Source organism: Triticum urartu, unplaced genomic scaffold, assembly GCF_056163025.1.
Source record: "Triticum urartu cultivar PI428250 unplaced genomic scaffold, HENAU_Tu73 scaffold2, whole genome shotgun sequence".
NCBI lineage: Eukaryota > Viridiplantae > Streptophyta > Magnoliopsida > Poales > Poaceae > Triticum > Triticum urartu.
The window spans coordinates 12,726,437-12,749,113 of NW_028260368.1; the positions used below are offsets into that span (position 1 = coordinate 12,726,437).

General features: G+C 36.8%; 2 non-coding genes across 2 annotated transcripts; both read left to right on the forward strand.

Annotated features, from left to right (window-relative positions):
* The first annotated feature begins 21,559 nt into the window (after positions 1-21,559).
* Positions 21,560-21,633, forward strand: TRNAP-UGG (transfer RNA proline (anticodon UGG)). The gene has a single exon. It is a non-coding gene; the product is annotated as a tRNA-Pro (tRNA).
* A 139-nt stretch (positions 21,634-21,772) lies between these two features.
* TRNAW-CCA (transfer RNA tryptophan (anticodon CCA)) lies at positions 21,773-21,846 on the forward strand. Its single transcript has one exon. It is a non-coding gene; the product is annotated as a tRNA-Trp (tRNA).
* Positions 21,847-22,677: the final 831 nt, after the last annotated feature.

Here is a 22,677-nt window from a genome sequence, read left to right on the forward strand (position 1 = left end):
CCATATGCACCTCTTTGGGCTTCTATTGAATCGAGAAATTGGATTGTACATCTTTCATCTTTTTGATTTTGATATCGATTTTGATACATATAAGGTGTCCTACGGATAATGCAAATCGAAGCTATTTGATGTCTGACTCAGGCCTATATGACCGATCGATCGAAATACTCCAAGACTCCACCTTTGTCATATATTCCATATATCACATTAGATAGATATCATATTCATGGAATACGATTCACTTTCAAGATGCCTTGATGGTGAAATGGTAGACACGCGAGACTCAAAATCTCGTGCTGAAGAGCGTGGAGGTTCGAGTCCTCTTCAAGGCATAATATGGAGAATGCTCATTCAATGAGCATTCCCCGTAGAAGTATTCCGGAAATCTGGGCCTGGCGCTCTCCTCTATCTTCTGAGGTCCTTAACCATCTCCCTGAGAAAAGTAGACAGTAAAAGCCAAAATAGACTAAATATATATAGCCTGAACGATCCTAAAAATCCCTCGAAGGAGATAATAAAGAACCCAAAGCAGATGGTATCCTACTGCAAGGGTGGTCTTAAGAATCCAAAAGAGGTTGCTCAGAAGAGATAGATGTATCCCAACCTCTATTGCTCTCGCGTAAAGACTTTTTTTTTACGCGACAGGAAAAAGTGACTACGAATTCCCCTTTTTGTTTGCGAATCCCTGTTTGTATCCTTTGAGCGCACGCCCATTAAGTAGCGATCAAATCAAGGAAATCGATCAAACGATCCCCGTGCCAGCCCAAATCATGATCTTCACCAACTTGGATTTGGTTCTCTCGCGAAAATCGCGAGTTGCAGAGATGAGAACCATGAAAAGCAAGATCCCGAATAAGAAAACAGAAACCGAGGAAGAGGAAACCACAAGAGTGAAGACTAGTAGAGTCTCGTCTTTTGTCATTCTTTGCTCCTTTTTCACTCAATGATTCCTTCGAATTTGCCGACCAAAAATTCTATATGTCTATTCTATCTATGATATTTCTATATATATAGAATATGATATCTAATATGACATCCGATTTGTCAAAGGGATTGGATTGGTGACTTACCCATTCAGTGACTTTGGCACTGGACGTTCCAAAAACGGGTACTATCGGATCGGGTGAATTAGAGAATAGACAGAGGTCCGTTGGCATTTCAGCCTTTCTTCTCCTTTCAGGGCCTATCCGAAAGAGAATCCAGTACCTCTTGGTCCTGAATATCAGAATAGGACGAACGAACCGGCCTCCGCGGATATCTTTGCTTCGGAACAAAACCCTGCAATCAAATAGATTGTCCCAAGGGCGCCATATTCTAGGAGCCCAAGTTATGCTATTGAAAATTCGTTCCTCTAGCAGTTCCGGTTTGAGCATTCCGTTCCCTTTTTCAAACTCCACTTCTTTTCATATAGCAATCCCTGATCAAAGAGAGAACAATATCCATTTCAAAACATTTCTAACAGATTCCTTAGTTCGGACCGACGAAGTAATGTCACTCGACTATTATCAACCTGACTGCAATCTTTTTCTGTCGGTAAGGATTGCACCAGAGCACCTTCTACTTCTAATAGGCCATGAACTATAGATAGAGAAGAATCATTCTGAGCGAGTACATAAGAAGCGATCCACTTTTTTTCATCGGTTCCAGGGGAAGACCAAAGATCTTGCGCGGCAGGTCCGCCAGAAAAACTCAAAAGAGAAAGAAGTCTCGTTAATCTCTTCATGCTCGTTCCAAGTTCGAAGTACCTTTTGGCCAAAGAAAAACCCGCTTCCTGACACGATTGCCTCTTTATCTTTATATAGATAGATTCTATGGGGTTATTACTTAGTAAGTCTATTTTGTACAAGAGCCCCTCCTATCTGATAGAAAAGGGTCCCATGATCCCGAGCCGATCTTACCTTGGCTCGCAAACCCCAAGTTTGTCTATGAAGAGCTAATCTAATTGTATTTTTTTCTAGAATGGATTTCTTATGTGGAATACTAATGGATAGGGCTTCGTTGCTAAGTGCTACAAGATCTAGTGCACTGGAACTCGTGGTTATGGACCCGAATCCTTTAGTATGGAACATTGTCTTTTCCAAGTAAAAACCCCTAGTATATGAAAGAATGAAAAGGTGCTTTCGTTCTTGTGGAATAAGAAGCCCTCGTACCTTAATGAAAGGAAAATCGTAATTTTTCGTTAGGTATTTGACCAAATAGGATCGTCCAGTTCCTACAGAACCTATCACTAAAATACCCGATAGGGCTAAGCGGAACGAAAAGGGTTTTCCATGAGATGGTAAATGAAAACGATTAGTCCCACACGAGGTTTGGGAATAAGTGATTGTCTGATAATGAGCAAGGAATATACGTCTTTCTGCTAAAGAGGATCTATTAAACTCATAATTCATTAGATCCTTGTTATCAATGCCAACTAGGTATCATAAGTAAATGGATCCCGGTTGTTCAATCCTTTGATAACCAAGGTCATTCTTTGCTAAAGAGAAATGATCACTATGAGTCAGACTCAATAGAATTGGATCCATTCCAAATAGCGAGAATTAGGATTCTTGATCCCTCTCAATCTCTCTTTCAATTCGAGGATCCAGAGAGGTGTTTTCATAGTCATCTCCGAATATTTGCCATCTCGGAATATTTTCGATTTCATTTTTCTATGATATGTCTTTCTATATGAAAATTGGTTATTTACGATGTACGATGATCCCTGTTAAGCATCCATGGCTGAATGGTTAAAGCGCCCAACTCATAATTGGTAAATTTGCGGGTTCAATTCCTGCTGGATGCACACGAACGGGAACATTCCATAAGTCTATTGGAACTGGCTCTCTATCCATGGAATCTCATCCATCATCCATACATAACGAATTGGTATGGTATATTCATACCATAACATAAGAACAATAAGAACTCGAATTCTTATCGATACTGGAACTCAGAGCATAGGAGGGAAAGTCGATTTATGGATGGAATCAAATACGCAGTATTTACAGAAAAAAGTCTTCGTTTATTGGGAAAGAATCAATATACTTTTAATGTCGAATCGGGATTCACTAAGACAGAAATAAAGCATTGGGTCGAACTCTTCTTTGGTGTTAAGGTGGTAGCTGTGAATAGCCATCGACTACCTGGAAAAGGTAGAAGAATAGGACCTATTCTGGGCCATACAATGCATTACAGACGTATGATCATTACCCTTCAACCGGGTTATTCTATTCCACTTCTAGATAGAGAAAAAAACTAAAGGAGAATACTTAATAATACGGCGAAACATTTATACAAAACACCTATCCCGAGCACACGCAAGGGAACCGTAGACAGGCAAGTGAAATCCAATCCACGAAATAATTTGATCCATGGACGGCACCGTTGTGGTAAAGGTCGTAATTCCAGAGGAATCATTACCGCAAGGCATAGAGGGGGAGGTCATAAGCGCCTATACCGTAAAATAGATTTTCGACGGAATCAAAAAGACATATCTGGTAGAATCGTAACCATAGAATACGACCCTAATCGAAATGCATACATTTGTCTCATACACTATGGGGATGGTGAGAAGAGATATATTTTACATCCCAGAGGGGCTATAATTGGAGATACTATTGTTTCTGGTACAAAAGTTCCTATATCAATGGGAAATGCCCTACCTTTGAGTGCGGTTTGAACTATTGATTTACGTAATTGGAAGTAACCAATTAGGTTTACGACGAAACCTAGAAATCGATCACTGATCCAATTTGACTACCTCTACGGGATAGACCTCAACAGAAAACTGTTGAGTAACGGCAGCAAGTGATTGAGTTCAGTAGTTCCTCATAGAAAATTATTGGCTCTAGAGATATGGTAATATGGAGAAGACAAAATTGTTTGAAGCACGCACAGAACCGGAAGCGCCCCTTGTTTCAAAGAGAGGAGGACGGGTTATTCACATTTAATTTGATGGTCAGAGGCAAATTGAAAGCTAAGCAGTGGTAATTAAGACCCCCGGGGGAAAATAGGGATGTCTCCTACGTTACCCATAATATGTGGAAGTATCGACGTAATTTCATAGAGTCATTCGATCTGAATGCTACATGAAGAACATAAGCCAGATGACGGAACGCAGAGACCTAGGATGTAGAAGATCATAACATGAGCGATTCGGCAGATTTGGATTCCTTTCCTATATATCCACTCATGTGGTACTTCATCATATGATTCATATAAGATCCATCTGTCTAGAGATCGTCATATACATCTAGAAAGCCGTATGCTTTGGAAGAAGCTTGTACAGTTTGGGAAGGGGTTTTTTGAGAGAAAAGAAGAATCTACTTCAACCGATATGCCCTTAGGCACGGCCATGCATAACATAGAAATCACACGTGGAAGGGGTGGGCAATTAGCTAGAGCAGCAGGTGCTGTAGCGAAACTCATTGCAAAAGAGGGTAAATCGGCCACTTTAAGATTACCATCTGGGGAGGTCCGTTTAGTATCCCAAAACTGCTTAGCAACAGTCGGACAAGTGGGTAATGTTGGGGTGAACCAAAAAAGTTTGGGTAGAGCCGGATCTAAGTGTTGGCTAGGTAAACGCCCCGTAGTAAGAGGGGTAGTTATGAACCCTGTGGACCACCCCCATGGGGGCGGTGAAGGGAAAGCTCCCATTGGTAGAAAAAAACCCACAACCCCTTGGGGTTATCCTGCGCTTGGAAGAAGAACTAGGAAAAGGAAAAAATATAGCGATAGTTTTATTCTTCGTCGCCGTAAGTAAATACGTAACTAGGAATATGGAAAATTGCATTTTTGGAATTTGCAATAATGCGATGGGCGAACGACGGGAATTGAACCCGCGCATGGTGGATTCACAATCCACTGCCTTGATCCACTTGGCTACATCCGCCCCTTATCCAGCTAAAGGATTTTTTTCTTTTTTCCATTGATCATTATTCTATTTATTCTGACCTCCGTACTTCGATCGAGATATTGGACATAGAATGCCACTCTTTAAAAAGGAAAAAAGGAGTAATCAGCTGTGACACGAAAAAAAACGAATCCTTTTGTAGCTCATCATTTATTGGCAAAGATAGAAAAGGTCAATATGAAGGAGGAGAAAGAAACAATAGTAACGTGGTCCCGGGCATCTAGCATTCTACCCACAATGGTTGGCCATACAATCGCGATTCATAATGGAAAGGAACATATACCTATTTACATAACAAATCCTATGGTAGGTCGCAAATTGGGGGAATTCGTGCCTACTCGGCATTTCACGAGTTATGAAAATGCAAGAAAGGATACTAAATCTCGTCGTTAACTGAATTCTGAATAGAAAGATTAAGAAGAAAAAAAGATTCAAAATAAAGTAAAGGTAGGCGGGGAATAACCTTATTTATGACAAGTTTCAAACTAGTAAAGTATATCCCTAGGATAAAGAAGAAGAAAAGTGGGCTAAGGAAACTCGCAAGGAAAGTTCCAACCGATCGTCTACTTAAGTTCGAGAGAGTTTTCAAAGCACAAAAACGTATCCCTATGTCTGTTTTCAAAGCACAAAGAGTTCTTGACGAGATTCGCTGGCGTTACTACGAGGAAACTGTTATGATACTGAACCTCATGCCCTATCGAGCATCTTATCCCATCTTAAAGTTGGTTTATTCGGCAGCCGCAAATGCTACTCATTATAGGGATTTCGACAAAGCGAATTTATTTATTACTAAAGCCGAAGTCAGTAGGAGTACTATTATGAAGAAATTCAGACCTCGAGCTCGAGGACGTAGTTTCCCCATAAAAAAAAGCATGTGTCATATAACAATTGTACTAAATATAGTAAAGAAATCTAAATAACCTTTAGATCCATCTAAGATTTCGATTCCCAGTAAAAAAAATATAGAATAGAAAAATATGGGACAAAAAATAAATCCACTCGGTTTCAGACTTGGTACAACCCAAAAACACCATTCCTTTTGGTTCGCACAACCAAAAAATTATTCTGAAGGTCTACAGGAAGATAAAAAAATAAGGGATTGTATCAAGAACTATATACAAAAGAATAGGAAAAAGGGCTCGAATAGAAAAATAGAATCAGACTCAAGTTCCGAAGTAATTACACATAATAGAAAAATGGACTCAGGTTCAAGTTCCGAAGTAATTACACATATAGAAATCCAAAAAGAAATCGATACGATCCACGTCATAATCCATATTGGATTCCCAAATTTATTAAAGAAAAAAGGAGCAATCGAAGAATTAGAGAAAGATCTACAAAAGGAAATTAACTCTGTAAACCAGAGATTTAATATTTCTATCGAAAAAGTTAAAGAACCTTATAGACAGCCTAACATTCTTGCAGAATATATAGCTTTCCAATTAAAAAATAGAGTTTCATTCCGAAAGGCAATGAAAAAAGCCATTGAATTAACTAAAAAAGCAGATATAAGGGGAGTAAAAGTAAAAATTGCGGGTCGTCTCGGAGGAAAAGAAATTGCACGCGCCGAATCTATTAAAAAGGGTAGACTTCCCCTCCAAACAATTCGCGCTAAAATTGATTATTGCTGCTATCCAATTCGGACTATCTATGGAGTATTAGGTGTAAAAATTTGGATATTCGTAGACGAAGAATAAGTAATCTTGTCTTCGGATTCTGTCCATTGATAGAATAAAAAATGACAAGAGACTTTTTTCCTGAAATCCCTGCAAAAGAAGAAATTATACCTCTTTCTATAAGATTTAATGAAAATTGATAAATCATTTAATATAATTGCTATGCTTAGTGTGTGACTCGTTATTTTTTTCTTTTTTTTAAGAAAAAAACTTAGTAATTATAGAAAATTAACTAATAACCAACCTATTGCTTCGTATTGTCGAGATCCTAACTAAGAAACAGTCACTATATGAATAAATACCTCTATCATAACATAAATGAGTAGATGTGTCATATAGTTGTAGCAACTGCAATTTTTTCTCTAAAAAAGAAAAGGGATTCTAGGTTGTGAAGCAAAACTAAAGGGATGTGGATAAAGGGAGGGATGATAGAAAGAAGGAAGAGGAAATAAATAAGATATAGGATTCCACTATGTATGGTCTATGAATTACATCATAAAAGGCAATGTGATAAAGCATCAATATAATAAAAATAATAGAGAATTAAAAATTGTAACTTGAAACAAGAACTACAAATTTAAAGCAATAATAAAGAGCCGCCCGGGTTAATAAAACTGAGAAAATTAACTCGGAAAGAAATTTTTTGGAAGCTCCGTTGCGGGATTCAGACCTAACCATTCAAGGAGAAGCAGTGGGAACGACAGAACCTATGATTCCATAGGATTTTATTGAAAAGAATCCTAACACTTCATTGGGTGGGATGGCGGAACAAACCAAAAAAATTGTCTTATTTGGTAAGTTTATAAATTAACAAATAAGACAGGAAAGAGTAAATATTCGCCCGCGAAATTCTTATTGAATTAGAATACTTTACCGCGATTCAATAAGAGTAAAAATAAGGATTTTTTTAAGAAGGATTACATTATCTATAAATATAGAATTTAGATAAATATACACACACATCTGGATATATTCTAGATCTTCTTTTTTGACTATATATTATATTTTTCTGTTTTAACAAATTCAATATAAAAAAAACCGAACTTTTTCTATTATCTATTAATGTGTATCTATCCGTACCGTAATATTTTGGAATATTATGAATTAGAGAAATTTACATGCTTTCTGATTCCATTCGCGAGGAGCTGGATGAGAAGAAACTCTCATGTCCAGTTTTGCAGTAGAGATGGAACTAAGAAAGAGAACCATCGACTATAACCCCAAAAGAACCAGATTTCGCAAACAACATAGAGGAAGAATGAAAGGAAAATCCTGCCGAGGCAATCGTATTTGTTTTGGTAGATATGCTCTTCAAGCACTTGAACCCGCTTGGATCACGGCGAGACAGATAGAAGCAGGACGAAGAGCAATAACACGATATGCACGTCGTGGTGGAAAAATATGGGTACGTATATTTCCCGACAAACCGGTTACACTAAGACCCACGGAAACACGTATGGGCTCGGGAAAGGGGTCCCCCGAATATTGGGTATCCGTTGTTAAACCTGGTCGTATACTTTATGAAATGGGGGGAGTATCTGAAACTGTAGCTAGAGCAGCTATCTCCATAGCTGCCAGTAAAATGCCCATACGAAGTCAATTTATTCGATTAGAGATATAGAACCCTAAAAGGGGTATGGAAGATAAAAAAAAATGCTCGGTTTTTCTTTCTGGAAAGACAATATTTCTTTCATCCTTTTGCATTGAAATAACAAATTGAAATCAAAATAATATGATTCAACCTCAGACCCTTTTAAATGTAGCAGATAATAGTGGAGCTCGAAAATTGATGTGTATTCGAGTCATAGGAGCTGCTGGTAATCAGCGATATGCTCGTATTGGTGATGTTATTGTTGCTGTAATCAAAGACGCATTGCCCCAAATGCCTCTAGAAAGATCCGAAGTAATTCGAGCTGTAATTGTACGTACATGTAAAGAGTTCAAATGCGAAGACGGTATAATAATCCGCTATGATGACAATGCTGCGGTTATAATTGATCAAAAAGGCAATCCAAAAGGAACTCGAGTTTTTGGCGCGATTGCCGAGGAATTGAGAGAATTGAATTTTACCAAAATAGTTTCATTAGCTCCTGAAGTATTATAAATACTAGTAGGCGAAATTGAGACCAAAGAATTAATTTAGTAGATTGTGTTTTACGTATATGTTTTAAAATCCAAAATGAAAAAAAAAAAAAGAAAACATGTTGATTATAGAAAAATTAGGAGGAACCTAGAATTAGAGTCTTATGGGCAAGGACACTATTGCTGATTTACTAACCTCTATAAGAAATGCGGACATGAATAAAAAAGGAACAGTTCGAGTAGTATCTACAAATATTACCGAAAACATTGTTAAAATACTTCTACGAGAGGGTTTTATTGAAAGTGTTCGGAAACATCAGGAACGTAACAGATATTTCTTGGTTTCAACTTTGCGACATCAAAAGAGAAAGACTATAAAAGGAATATATAGAACAAGAACCTTTTTAAAGCGTATCAGCCGACCCGGCTTACGAATTTATACCAACTATCAAGGAATTCCTAAAGTTTTGGGTGGAATGGGAATTGCTATTCTTTCTACTTCTCGAGGAATAATGACAGATCGAGAAGCTCGACTAAACAGAATTGGGGGAGAAGTCTTATGTTATATATGGTAATCGCCCCGCCTATAGTGCTCGAATTCTATCTCGCCCTTCCTATTTTTAAAATAAAAATAGAAAAATAGGAGAAAAAAAATATGACAGAAAAAAAAAATAGGAGAGAAAAAAAAAACCCGAGAGAAGCAAAAGTAACTTTCGAAGGTTTAGTTACGGAAGCCCTACCCAATGGAATGTTCCGCGTTCGGCTAGAGAATGACACCATCATCCTAGGCTATATTTCAGGAAAGATACGGTCTAGTTCTATACGAATACTGATGGGGGATAGGGTCAAAATTGAAGTAAGTCGTTATGATTCAAGCAAGGGACGTATAATTTATAGACTTCCCCATAAGGATTCGAAGCGTATCGAAGACTCGAAGGATAGCGAAGATTTGAAGGATAGCGAAGATTTGAAGGATACCAAAGATTCAAAGGATTAGGTTTTTCTTTTTTTTTCTAGGGTAATAAATTCTAAGTTCTAAAATTCAAGCGAAGAGACTTATTTTTTCCAAAAGATTAGATTCATAGTTTAAAAAAGGATACGGAAATATGAAAATAAGAGCTTCCGTTCGTAAAATTTGTACAAAATGTCGACTGATTCGTAGGCGTGGACGAATTAGAGTCATTTGCTCTAATCCGAAGCATAAACAAAGACAGGGGTAATCTTTCGAAAAAGAACTTTACTTTCTAAAAAGTAAAAAAAAGTACCCGCGGAAATGTTCCAATTCCAAATAAAATAATTTCATTTAAAATAATTAAAGTAAAGGGTTTATTTTACCCTGAAACGGATATCTTTGTATCTTTTTTTCTTTTTTTTATTTCTAACTCATATTTATGAGATAATAAAATATGGCAAAAGCTATACCAAAAATTGGTTCACGTAAGAAAGTGCGTATTGGTTTACGTAGGAATGCACGTTTTAGTTTACGGAAGAGTGCACGTAGAATAACAAAAGGGGTTATTCATGTTCAAGCTAGTTTCAACAATACCATTATAACTGTTACAGACCCACAAGGTCGGGTGGTTTTTTGGTCCTCGGCCGGTACTTGTGGATTCAAAAGCTCAAGAAAAGCATCACCCTATGCTGGTCAAAGAACAGCAGTAGATGCTATTCGTACAGTAGGTTTGCAACGAGCAGAAGTTATGGTAAAGGGCGCTGGTAGTGGAAGAGATGCCGCATTACGAGCCATTGCTAAAAGTGGTGTGCGATTAAGTTGTATACGCGATGTAACACCTATGCCGCATAATGGATGTCGACCGCCTAAAAAAAGACGTCTGTAAAAGAATTAACCCGCTTTCAACTTTCATTTCAAGAGAAATAAACGATTCAATGATAAAATAATAATACTAGTCTATTATGGTTCGAGAGGAGGTAGCAGGATCCACTCAAACACTACAGTGGAAGTGTGTTGAATCAAGAGTAGATAGTAAGCGCCTTTATTATGGTCGTTTCATTCTGTCCCCGCTTAGAAAAGGTCAAGCGGACACCGTCGGTATTGCCTTGCGAAGAGCTTTACTTGGAGAAATAGAAGGAACATGTATCACACGTGCAAAATTTGGGAGCGTGCCGCACGAGTATTCTACAATAGCAGGTATTGAAGAATCCGTACAAGAAATTTTACTAAATTTGAAAGAAATTGTATTGAGAAGTAATCTCTATGGAGTTAGAGACGCATCCATTTGCGTCAAAGGTCCTAGATACATAACTGCTCAAGATATCATCTTACCGCCTTCCGTAGAAATCGTTGATACGGCACAACCTATAGCTAACTTGACAGAGCCCATTGATTTCTGTATTGATTTACAGATCAAGAGAGATCGTGGATATCAGACAGAACTCAGAAAGAACTATCAAGATGGAAGTTATCCTATAGATGCTGTATCCATGCCTGTTCGAAATGTGAATTATAGTATTTTTTCTTGTGGGAATGGAAATGAAAAACACGAGATACTTTTTCTAGAAATATGGACTAATGGAAGTTTAACCCCTAAGGAAGCACTTTATGAGGCTTCTCGTAATTTGATTGATTTATTTCTTCCTTTTCTACACGCGGAGGAAGAGGGCGCTAGTTTCGAAGAAAATAAAAACAGGTTTACTCCACCCCTTTTTACTTTTCAAAAAAGATTAACTAATCTAAAGAAAAACAAAAAAGGAATTCCATTGAATTGTATTTTTATTGATCAATTAGAATTGACTTCTAGAACGTATAATTGTCTAAAAAGGGCCAATATACATACACTATTGGACCTTTTGAGTAAGACTGAAGAAGATCTTCTGAGAATTGACAGTTTTCGTATGGAAGATAGAAAACATATATGGGACACTCTAGAGAAGCATCTCCCAATTGATTTACTTAAGAATAAACTCTCGTTTTAAATCCATTGCAATTTTTTTTCTTCTTCTTTTTCGAGTTAGAATAAAAAGAAAACAATTTAGCATCTTTGGTACAATCTATATTTTCGCGAAATGGATCATAATAAAATGGATTTTAGGTATCTAGGGAAGATTCACTTGGAAGTAACTATTTCCTAGATACCTATGGTACTTCACGGTTGAATGAATCAAAAAATATCTAAAAAAGACCTAAAGTTAATGATTTATCAATGGGTAATGTTGCTCCAATACCTAACCAAAGAGCTACTACAGTACCGATTAAAAAAACGGTCGTAGCTACTGGGCGGCGAAATGGATTTTGGAATTTATTGACATTCTCTAGAAAAGGTACTGTCAATAAGCCTGTTGGCACAGAAACCATTAAAAGAACGCCCAATAACTTATTGGGTACCGTACGGAGTATTTGAAACACGGGAAAGAAGTACCACTCGGGTAATATTTCCAGAGGAGTTGCAAACGGATCTGCCGGTTCACCAATCATTGATGGCTCGAGAACCGCTAAACCTACATTACATGCAATAGTACCTAGAATTACTACTGGAAAAATATATAAAAGATCGTTGGGCCATGCGGGTTCCCCGTAATAATTATGTCCCATCCCTTTAGCTAATTTAGCTCTTAATACAGGATCATTTAAGTCTGGTTTCTTTGTTATTGGGATAGGTGAACTCTTTAGGATCCATCCCCCAAAGGAACCGGACATGAGAATTTATCATCATCCGGCTCGAGCAAGAGTGAAAGAAATAAGACCGCGGAAGATCCTTAATAGAATTAAGGTTTATAATGACTCAATGACTCTAGGCAAGAAAAGCTTTATCAGATTCTCTTTTCCGAAGTTGCACCTACAACTACTCATTGAAAATAATCCTATTCTTATGGGTAAATGCTCAATATCCAAGTGGGCTTACAAATTTGATCATGATCAATTGCTTTGTGGATTGTCTCATGTCTCTTGATTAGTTGGTATTTATCCCCTCAATATCGCAAGTTTCTTACCTCCAAACAAAATATTTACTTGTTACTAATAAAAAATCAAAAAGTTTAGCCTACATTCTTCCTTAGATCCCTTCTTTTACTCCGATAGTATTGCGGATCACAATCGATGCAAAGAAAATGAATGCATTTCCATACTATAATAAAAAGGTAAGTGTAATAAATAGAGAACTGGATCATGTCACATGACTTATTCCATTTCTACTCTATGGGATCTTACGGAGCCTGTTCATGGATGACATGGTTGCGGTATGATCATAGAAGATATTCTCCTCAAGTGAACCAGCCTATCCTTCCTAGGTAGGGGACTTACATGTTGATTGGATGCGGAGACACCTTTGGTTGTGAATTCTAATGTGGCAGATCCAATTCTTTATCTGCATGGCCAAATCAATAATTCAAGTCACACACTCCCATAATCCGCCTTTTTTCTTTCGTAAAATTAACTTCAACTATTTGTATTGTATAAAAATACTTTGGAGTTGAAGAGAAGTATCCAAATGACATGTGTTATTTTACAATAACCCATGCTTGTAGCAATGAAATACCAAAACCTACCCGATATGATATATGATAATTATAATTCTCTATGATATGCCTTCCCTATAAAGGACCCGAAATACCTTGCTTACGTATCATTGGAAAGTGCATTAACATAAATACGGCAGTAAGCAGAGGCAGTACAAAGGTATGTAAACTATAAAAACGAGTCAAAGTGGATTGGCCCACACTAGCACTTCCGCGTAATAACTCCACTAAAGGCGATCCTATTACCGGAATGGCGTCAGGTACACCTGTCACAATTTTGACTGCCCAATAGCCAATTTGATCCCAAGGCAAAGAATAACCAGTTACACCAAATGATGCAGTCAAAACAGCCAAAACCACACCTGTGACCCAAGTTAATTCGCGGGGTTTTTTAAATCCCCCTGTGAGATACACACGAAATACATGCAGGATCATCATTAAAACCATCATACTTGCTGACCATCGATGAACTGATCGGATTAACCAACCAAAGTTGGCCTCGGTCATTATGTATTGAACCGAGGAAAAAGCCTCTGTAACGGTTGGTCGGTAGTAAAAAGTCATAGCAAAACCGGTAGCGACTTGTACTAGAAAACAAGTAAGTGTAATTCCCCCTAAACAATAAAATATGTTGACATGGGGAGGAACATATTTACTAGTTATATCATCTGCAATTGCCTGAATCTCAAGACGTTCCTCAAACCAATCATATACTTTATTGAGATAGGTAACTAACCCGAGTCCCCCTCTAAGAGCCGTATATGAAAATTTCATCTCGTACGGCTCAAGCAGAAACACAAAAATTTTCAACGAATATTAGAAAAAAGGTTCAAAACTTCATCAGCCACTGAATTGGGTCGATTTGCCTTGAAGATATCAAATAAGAAAAATCCGGAATATCTTCTTTGTGATGATAATGCCAAAAAATCTCAAGTTGGCGCGTCTTTCTTTCTTCCTTTCCCTTATGTTGGTCATTAGAGGCTTCTTGACTTTTCTCTTCCCTATAAAGGATTTGTTTTTTTATGCGTAATATAGAAATTATCTTGTTGAGATCCTATGAATCAGTTCAATTAAAACCTTAGATTCATACTAGAGCCACGATGATTTAGTCTCAAGCTAAACAAAAGGCAAGGGTTCTTCGAATAAGAACCGCTTGATAATCATTTATTGAATCAGTGTAATGACTCGACAAAATCGAGAGAAAAAAAGTTGTCTTTTGGGCAAACAAAATTGGAAGGAAGAAAATTTCTTTTTTATTTTTATTTAAGAACTACTTGAATTTTTCAGTCTGGTTGCGAGGTCTTAATAGTGAGTATGAATCATAGTTCCATTTTTTTTTGATCCACTCTATCTATTTCGTGTTCCAGATACTAGAATAAATAATATCTGACGAATTAGAATCATCTTGATAGAGATAACAGGCCCTTTCTATGTATTATCAATAGGATCAATTCTAACAAGTCACACACTCATATTCCAGAGATACCGAAACAAAAAAATTCCGCGGTCGAACTACCATAATATCTAGAAATGTAGATCTTAAACTAGAAAGGCTTTTTTGGATGGAAAAACTCTGACTTCCTAGTTTTAGTTAGTAGAAACCTAATTGGTTAAAATTCCGTCCAGTAAAACGGAAGAATTATAAATTTCTAAAATGATAGATAGGAATATAGCGAATAAAGCCATTGCGATCCCCATAAAAGGAGTAGTCCCCCAACCCGGGGCGACTTTCCCATATTCCGAATTCAAGGGTTTCAGTAAACTACCTGCACCAGTTCGTTTTGGCCTAGGTTTAGAACTATCTTCAACGGTTTGTGTAGCCATAAATTCTATTTAATCATTGGTGTTGACTTTGTATACTATTCCGTTGTAGTTGTAAATACACGATCTTTTCGTAGATCCATTGTAATCTTGAAATTCTATAAAAATGGAAACAGCAACTTTAGTCGCCATCTCCATATCTGGTTTACTTGTAAGCTTTACTGGGTATGCCTTATATACCGCGTTTGGGCAACCCTCTCAACAATTAAGAGATCCATTCGAAGAACACGGAGACTAATTTAAGTAAGAAGTCTCCCAGATAGGGGGACTTCTTACTTAAATGAAATTATTTTATTCTTTTAGTTGGAGTTGGTGGAACCTTAGGTGGTTCTCGGAAGAAGATAGCGAAAAAAATTATCCCTAAAGTCGAAACTAAAAGGAACGTATAAACCAATGCTTCCATAGATTCGATCCTGGTTTATTTACAATTATAACTTCCACACCTATTCATTTGTCATTTGGGATAATTTCCCATATAAAGAAAGAAAAAGAGTCAAAGAAAGGATGGGAGATGTTTCCCATGTCAAATCAAAAAAGAGAGGTGAAAGATACTATAACAATGTGTATCAAACTGCCTGTTTCCTTGTAGTTGGATCTCCCACTTTTTGGAATGTTCCAAATTCCACTTGAGCATCCAAATCTGGATCAATACCAGCAAAAACATCTCGGAACAATGTTCTAGCGCCATGCCAAATGTGTCCGAAAAAGAAGAGCAAAGCAAAGGTAGCATGACCAAAAGTGAACCAACCCCTTGGACTGCTGCGAAAAACACCATCAGATTTCAAAGTAGCCCGGTCTAATTCAAAAATTTCCCCTAATTGAGAACGCCTCGCATATTTTTTTACAGTAGCAGGATCAGAATAACTTACTCCATTAAGTTCGCCACCATAGAACTCCACCGTTACACCTACTTGTTCAACACTATATTTGGATTCTGCTCTTCTAAAAGGAACGTCTGCTCTAACAATTCCCTCCTCATCTACCAAAACAACCGGAAATGTTTCAAAAAAAGTAGGCATACGGCGTACAAAAAGCTCACGTCCTTCTTTATCTCTAAAGACGGGATGTCCTAACCATCCAACAGCTATTCCATCCCCATTGTCCATTGAGCCTGCTCTGAATAATCCCCCTTTTGCCGGATTATTACCAATATAATCATAAAAGGCTAATTTTTCGGGAATTTTAGACCAAGCTTCTGATAAACTAAGATTTTCGGCTAAACCATTGCTAACTCTTCGATATATTTCTTGCTGAAAGTATCCCTGATCCCACTGATAACGAGTAGGCCCAAATAATTCGATTGGGGTCGTTGCTGACCCATACCACATAGTTCCAGCAACTACGAAAGCTGCAAAAAAAACAGCAGCGATACTACTGGAAAGTACAGTTTCAATATTGCCCATACGTAATCCTTTATATAGACGTTGAGGCGGACGGACACTAAGATGGAATAAGCCCGCTAATATACCCAATGTACCCGCAGCAATATGATGAGAAGCTATTCCCCCCGGAACAAAAGGATCAAAACCTTCTGCACCCCACGCTGGATTTACAGCTTGTACTTTTCCAGTTAGTCCATAAGGATCGGATACCCATATCCCAGGACCATACAAACCCGTTACATGAAATGCCCCAAAGCCAAAGCAAGCCACCCCTGCAAGAAATAAATGAATTCCAAAGATCTTGGGCAAATCCAAAGAGGGTTTTCCCGTCCGCTCATCAGAGAATATTTCTAGGTCCCAATATACCCAATGCCAGATCGCTGCCAAGAAACACAAGCCAGAAAACACAATATGCGTACCTGCCACACCTTCATAACTCCAAATACCCGGATTTGTTACAGTTCCTCCTGAAATACTCCAACCACCCCACGAATCCGTTATTCCTAAACGAGTCATGAAGGGAATTACGAACATACCTTGTCTCCACATTGGATCCAGAACAGGATCAGAGGGATCAAAAACTGCTAATTCGTATAAAGCCATTGAGCCAGCCCAACCAGAAACTAGAGCTGTGTGCATTATATGCACCGCAAGCAATCGACCCGGATCATTCAATACGACAGTATGAACACGATACCAAGGCAAACCCATGGAAATACCCCTTTAGCAAAGAAAAATAGACACGATGTCGCTTTATTTTATCGCATTGAAAAAGACTATCCATATCCTATGTACCTAACCCTTCTAGGGGATTCTGTGTCAGAAAGCGCGAATATTTATTTCATTCCATTAAAAATAAGAAGCCAATTCTGTTCATAAGAAGAAAGAGAAGCAGATCTATTCTATACTCGATAAGTGCCAATATGCAATGGGTAACTTGGCCAATTTGGAAAAAACGAAGAATAGATCGCTACCCCTCTTTGTTTAGCATTCAAATCACCCATTCCCTTTTCTTTATTCAATCTGTCTTACATTCCTTATATGTATAACCTTTCAATCTACGTATTAATAGAATCTATAATATTCATATAGAATAAGAATAAAAATTAAGACAATAAACTGCGGATTCTTTCTTTCTGTTCCATTCTTACGTTTCCATATTAAAGTGTGGTTTTCTTACTTAAATTTAATAATATTAATCTAATATGCCCATTGGTGTTCCAAAAGTACCTTACCGGATTCCTGGAGATGAAGAAGCGACTTGGGTTGACTTATACAATGTTATGTATCGAGAAAGGACACTTTTTTTAGGTCAAGAGATTCGTTGCGAGATCACGAATCATATTACAGGTCTCATGGTATATCTGAGTATAGAAGATGGAATTAGTGATATTTTTTTGTTTATAAACTCCCCAGGCGGGTGGCTAATCTCAGGAATGGCTATTTTTGATACGATGCAAACGGTGACACCAGATATATATATACAATATGCCTCGGAATAGCCGCCTCCATGGCGTCCTTCATTCTGCTTGGAGGAGAACCCACCAAGCGTATAGCATTCCCTCACGCGAGGATTATGCTTCACCAACCTGCTAGTGCTTATTATCGGGCAAGGACACCAGAATTTTTACTAGAAGTAGAAGAGTTACACAAAGTTCGCGAAATGATCACAAGGGTTTATGCAGTAAGAACAGGCAAGCCTTTTTGGGTTGTATCCGAAGACATGGAAAGGGATGTTTTTATGTCAGCAGACGAAGCCAAAGCTTATGGACTTGTCGATATTGTAGGGGATGAAATGATTGACAAGCACTGCGATACTGATCCAGTGTGGTTTCCAGAAATGTTTAAGGATTGGTAGTGTCCGGATTTCTTGTAAAGTTATTTCACAGCTAAATTCGTGTTTTCCTCGATTTAATAGAAAATAGAAAGACTTCATGATGAGCAATCATCAGGTTAAGATGGATCTAAACCAATCCATTTTTTTCTATATACATACAACATGCCGACGGTTAAACAACTTATTAGAAACGCAAGACAGCCAATACGAAATGCTCGAAAAACGGCCGCGCTTAAAGGATGCCCTCAGCGTCGAGGAACATGTGCTAGGGTGTATGTGCGACTCGTTCAGATCATGACTTCAAACAAATATAAAAAAAATTGAAGTATCCATGATTAGTACCAATGAATAGGATATAGCTTCTCTATCCTAGATTTCTATGGTATATGGAATTTATGGTTTCCTTTGGTGCAAATCCAATTATCTAAATTGGAAATAAGAAGCAATTCTCCCATTGGTAGCAAATGGTTATCCATTAAGCGGAGGAAATAGTAATAAAAAGAAAAAGGCTTATGCTCCTTTATCTTAAAAGAACGGACTAACAGGGTCAGCTACTTAGCCAACTTTCATAATTAAATACCGTCACTGTATGGATAACTCTTATTGTGAAAAGAGCTATTTACTCTATAATGGATAGGTAGAGCCAAAGAATGTGGACTATACAAGTTCGCAATACCTTTTGATGAAAGAAAGGGCTCCGGTGTATAGAGAGGGCCTCACCGTTTAAAAGGGAACCATAGAAACGATGGAACCCACTATTTTTTTTAGTATTATTAGAATGAATTTGTTATTTCGTATAGAAATAACTGAACGGAGTGGAATAAAAAATCGTGGTTGGGAAGGTTACTATAGCAAAAGCCATTGGAATTAATATTTTATATATCGGAATAATTAGTTTTGTTATTAATGAGAAAAAGGGTGGCTAAAAGAAGAGAAATCATTAGTTATTCATTAAGGTTAATTTGATTCAATGACCAGAGTTCCGCGAGGATATATAGCCCGGAGACGACGAACAAAAATGCGTTCATTTGCCTCAAACTTTAGAGGGGCTCATTTAAGACTTAATCGAATGATTACCCAACAGGTAAAAAGAGCTTTTGTTTCCTCTCATCGAGATAGAGGTAGGCAAAAGAGGGATTTTCGTCGTTTGTGGATCACTCGGATAAACGCAGCAACGCGGGTATATAAAGTATTCGATAGTTATAGTAAATTAATACACAACCTGTACAAGAAGAAATTGATTCTTAATCGTAAAATGCTTGCACAAGTAGCTGTATCAAATCCAAATAATCTTTACACGATTTCCAATAAAATAAAGATCATCAATTAAAGGTATAAATAAAGTAATATACTGGAATAATAAAAGATGAATTCCCGGAGAGGGAACTCCGGGAAGATACAATAAATTAAGATTAAGTGGTAGGAATCAACGAGCTGGATTACTTTCTTTATAATATATATAGGTCTGGCCCTTTCGAATTCGAATAAAACATCAACAATCGGAACTTAAGTTCCGGTTGTTGTTTCTTAAATTTTGGTTGTTGTTTCTTAAGTTTCGATTGGAATTGTACTTTTGCGTTAATTGAGGAATATGTCTATTTTTTCTGGGTCTAGAACCTGTAATTATTGAAATTGACTGGGCTTGAAATTGCTTTTCGTTCTCATAGTTACGAAACGGTAAGAAAGATAAAATACGAGCCTGTTTTATAGCAAGAGTAATTAATCGTTGTTGTTTCAAGGTTAATCTATTTATTCGTCTCGATAATATTTTTCCTTGTTCACTAATAAATCTATTAATTAAACTCATGTTTCTATAATCAATTCGATCTCCCGGGCCAATCCGGGGACGCCTACGAAAAGGTTGTTTAGATTTACGAAAAGGTTGCTTGAATTTACGAAAAGTTTGCTTGGATTTACGAAAGGGTTGCTTGGATTTATTAAAAGTTTGCTTGGATTTACTAAAGGGTTGCTTAGATTTAAGAAAAGGTTGTTTAGATGTATACATGATTTATTCCTTATTTAAAATTTGAAAATTTGAAAATTCACTTCTTTATTTTATTAATTTAGGATCCAGAAGAAGTAGTTTTTCTTTGATCCATATCTTATTTGATTCATATTATAGTATATGAATACCCTCTATACATATGAAATAATATCTACCGGAAATCAGATGAGTTGATTTGTATTTTGTATTCTATACTATGTTTTCTTTATATATTAAATATGAAGTTCTTACTCTTTCTGTTGTTTGGAAAGATCAAACACACGATGTTCCTATTTCTTTATTTCGTGATGAGTCGTATGCTTGCGACAATAACGACAAAATTTTTTGAATTCTAATTGTCCGGGTGTATTGTGGCGATTCTTTTGAGTACTATATCTAGAAATCCCCGTCGATTCCTCATTGGCACCTTTTCGAACACAACTGATGCATTCCAAAATAACTCTGATTCTAACATCTTTTCCCTTGGCCATGAACCTCCTTTTCTTTTTGGATTGACTTAACTTAATTCTTCTACTTATTCTTTTATTCTTCTATTTTGAATCCGAAGAAGAAGAATAAAATTCATTAGAATAATTTTTTTTTATTCTTTAATTAAGTAATAAAAAATAGAGAAATAATTAAAGAATACAATCCTTGTCGAATTAGCAAAGATTTTGGTTCGAAATCCTTTCATTTAATTAGCCAGCCCCGCCTTTTCTATGCTCTGATTTCTGAGGCCTTATTTAGCTTGGGTACCCCTTTAAATTGAATTTCTATTTTCAAAAATGGGGTTTACCAAATTTTTAATGACTCTGAGGTTCAACCCAATCCATCTTTTCTTTCTTTTTCCTTCCGATACTAAAAAAAGATTGAAAAGGATCAAATTTTGTCATATCACGAAGAAATCTATCCCTCCCATAGCAATAACTAGAATTAAAAAAAAGGGAATGACAAAGCATCTGGGAATAAACGATTAATTTCTATCAATAAACCTGCTAAAGCACCAAACCATAGAGTACTTAGCACGGGTGCTACAGAGAGATATGTTTTTATATCCCGCATTGAAAATCCTCCTTCCTTGTTGGAATACATATATGATCATAAACTCTTGCCCAAGATTGTTATGCTATATATAAAATGAACCATATCGACGAAATTTTCCTATCCCTAAAAAAGAAAAAGATGACCCCTTCTTCCTATATATTACCAAGGAAAAGTAATCCTTCTTTTATAGGCGAAATTATATTGGATTTTATATGTATATAATTCCTTAATTATATGAGACCAAAAAGAAGAAATGACACGAGGGTTCTATATATAGATAGAGAAAGAAAGAAGAAGAAAATTATGATGTGGAAAAGAAGACAGGAATTGTGTACAATGGCATTGTACAACAATTTAATTTGGAAAAGGGATGTAGCGCAGCTTGGTAGCGCGTTTGTTTTGGGTACAAAATGTCACAGGTTCAAATCCTGTCATCCCTACCTATTACTTCTTTCTTCTTTATAGGCAGTAGCGACGAGATCAATTAAAGTAAAGTGGGTATAACTTGAATTTGTGGAGACTATACGTACGTGAGATACATTAGGAATAGAAAAAGATTTTCTTTTTGAATGAATGAAAGCGCTCTTAGTTCAGTTCGGTAGAACGCGGGTCTCCAAAACCCGATGTCGTAGGTTCAAATCCTACAGAGCGTGATTCCATCTATTTTATGTCGAAGCAGAGTAAAATAACTTAACAAAATTGAATTGTAACTCCAATTTCAATTTGACCTCCTCTCTGGTCTGGAGGAGGTCAATCAAAAAAAAAAAATGACTCAATCAAAGATCCAACTGATCCCCACGCCTGTATTGCAAATACGCAGTCACGAATAATCCCGCTAAAGTAATAGGAATTAGGCCTAAGACGATTCCAAATAGAAAAACTTCAATCATTTCGATTTGTTCGAGGGGATAAAAAAAGAGGTACGATCTATCCCTAAATAGTACTCTAAATTATCCACGAATCTCAATGACCAAGAAAAGAATTCCTAATTAGTCTGGAAAAGAGTCGTAGAATGCCAGGAATCCCAAAGAAAGATTTTTCTTTTCTGAATTATAATTATTCAGTCAATTCAAATAAGGCGTATCTTGTTCAAGCCAATAAATAGAGCTGGGGTTATAGTTAAAGCAGCCAGTAGAAAACCAAAATAACTAGTTAAAGTAAGCATGAAAGAGTTAAATTCCATTTATTTTTTTTTACTACACTACATATGTTGGTAAAGCATTTACCTAAGTTATGGAAAATTCATAATTCATCAGTTATTTTAGATAATACTAAAAAACAAGATAGAGTAAGATACAGAAGTGTAAAAGAAAGTGGATTCATCAGATGATACATGAGTCCCTAATTCCGAATCAAGAGATTTGTTGTGGAATTTGTCAATTGAGTAAAGTAATAATATTAAGAACTAGATCATCTAACCCCATTGAATGAAAAAAAGAAATTCAATTTTCAGGGAAATTTTTGAATAAGAGATAAATAAACAA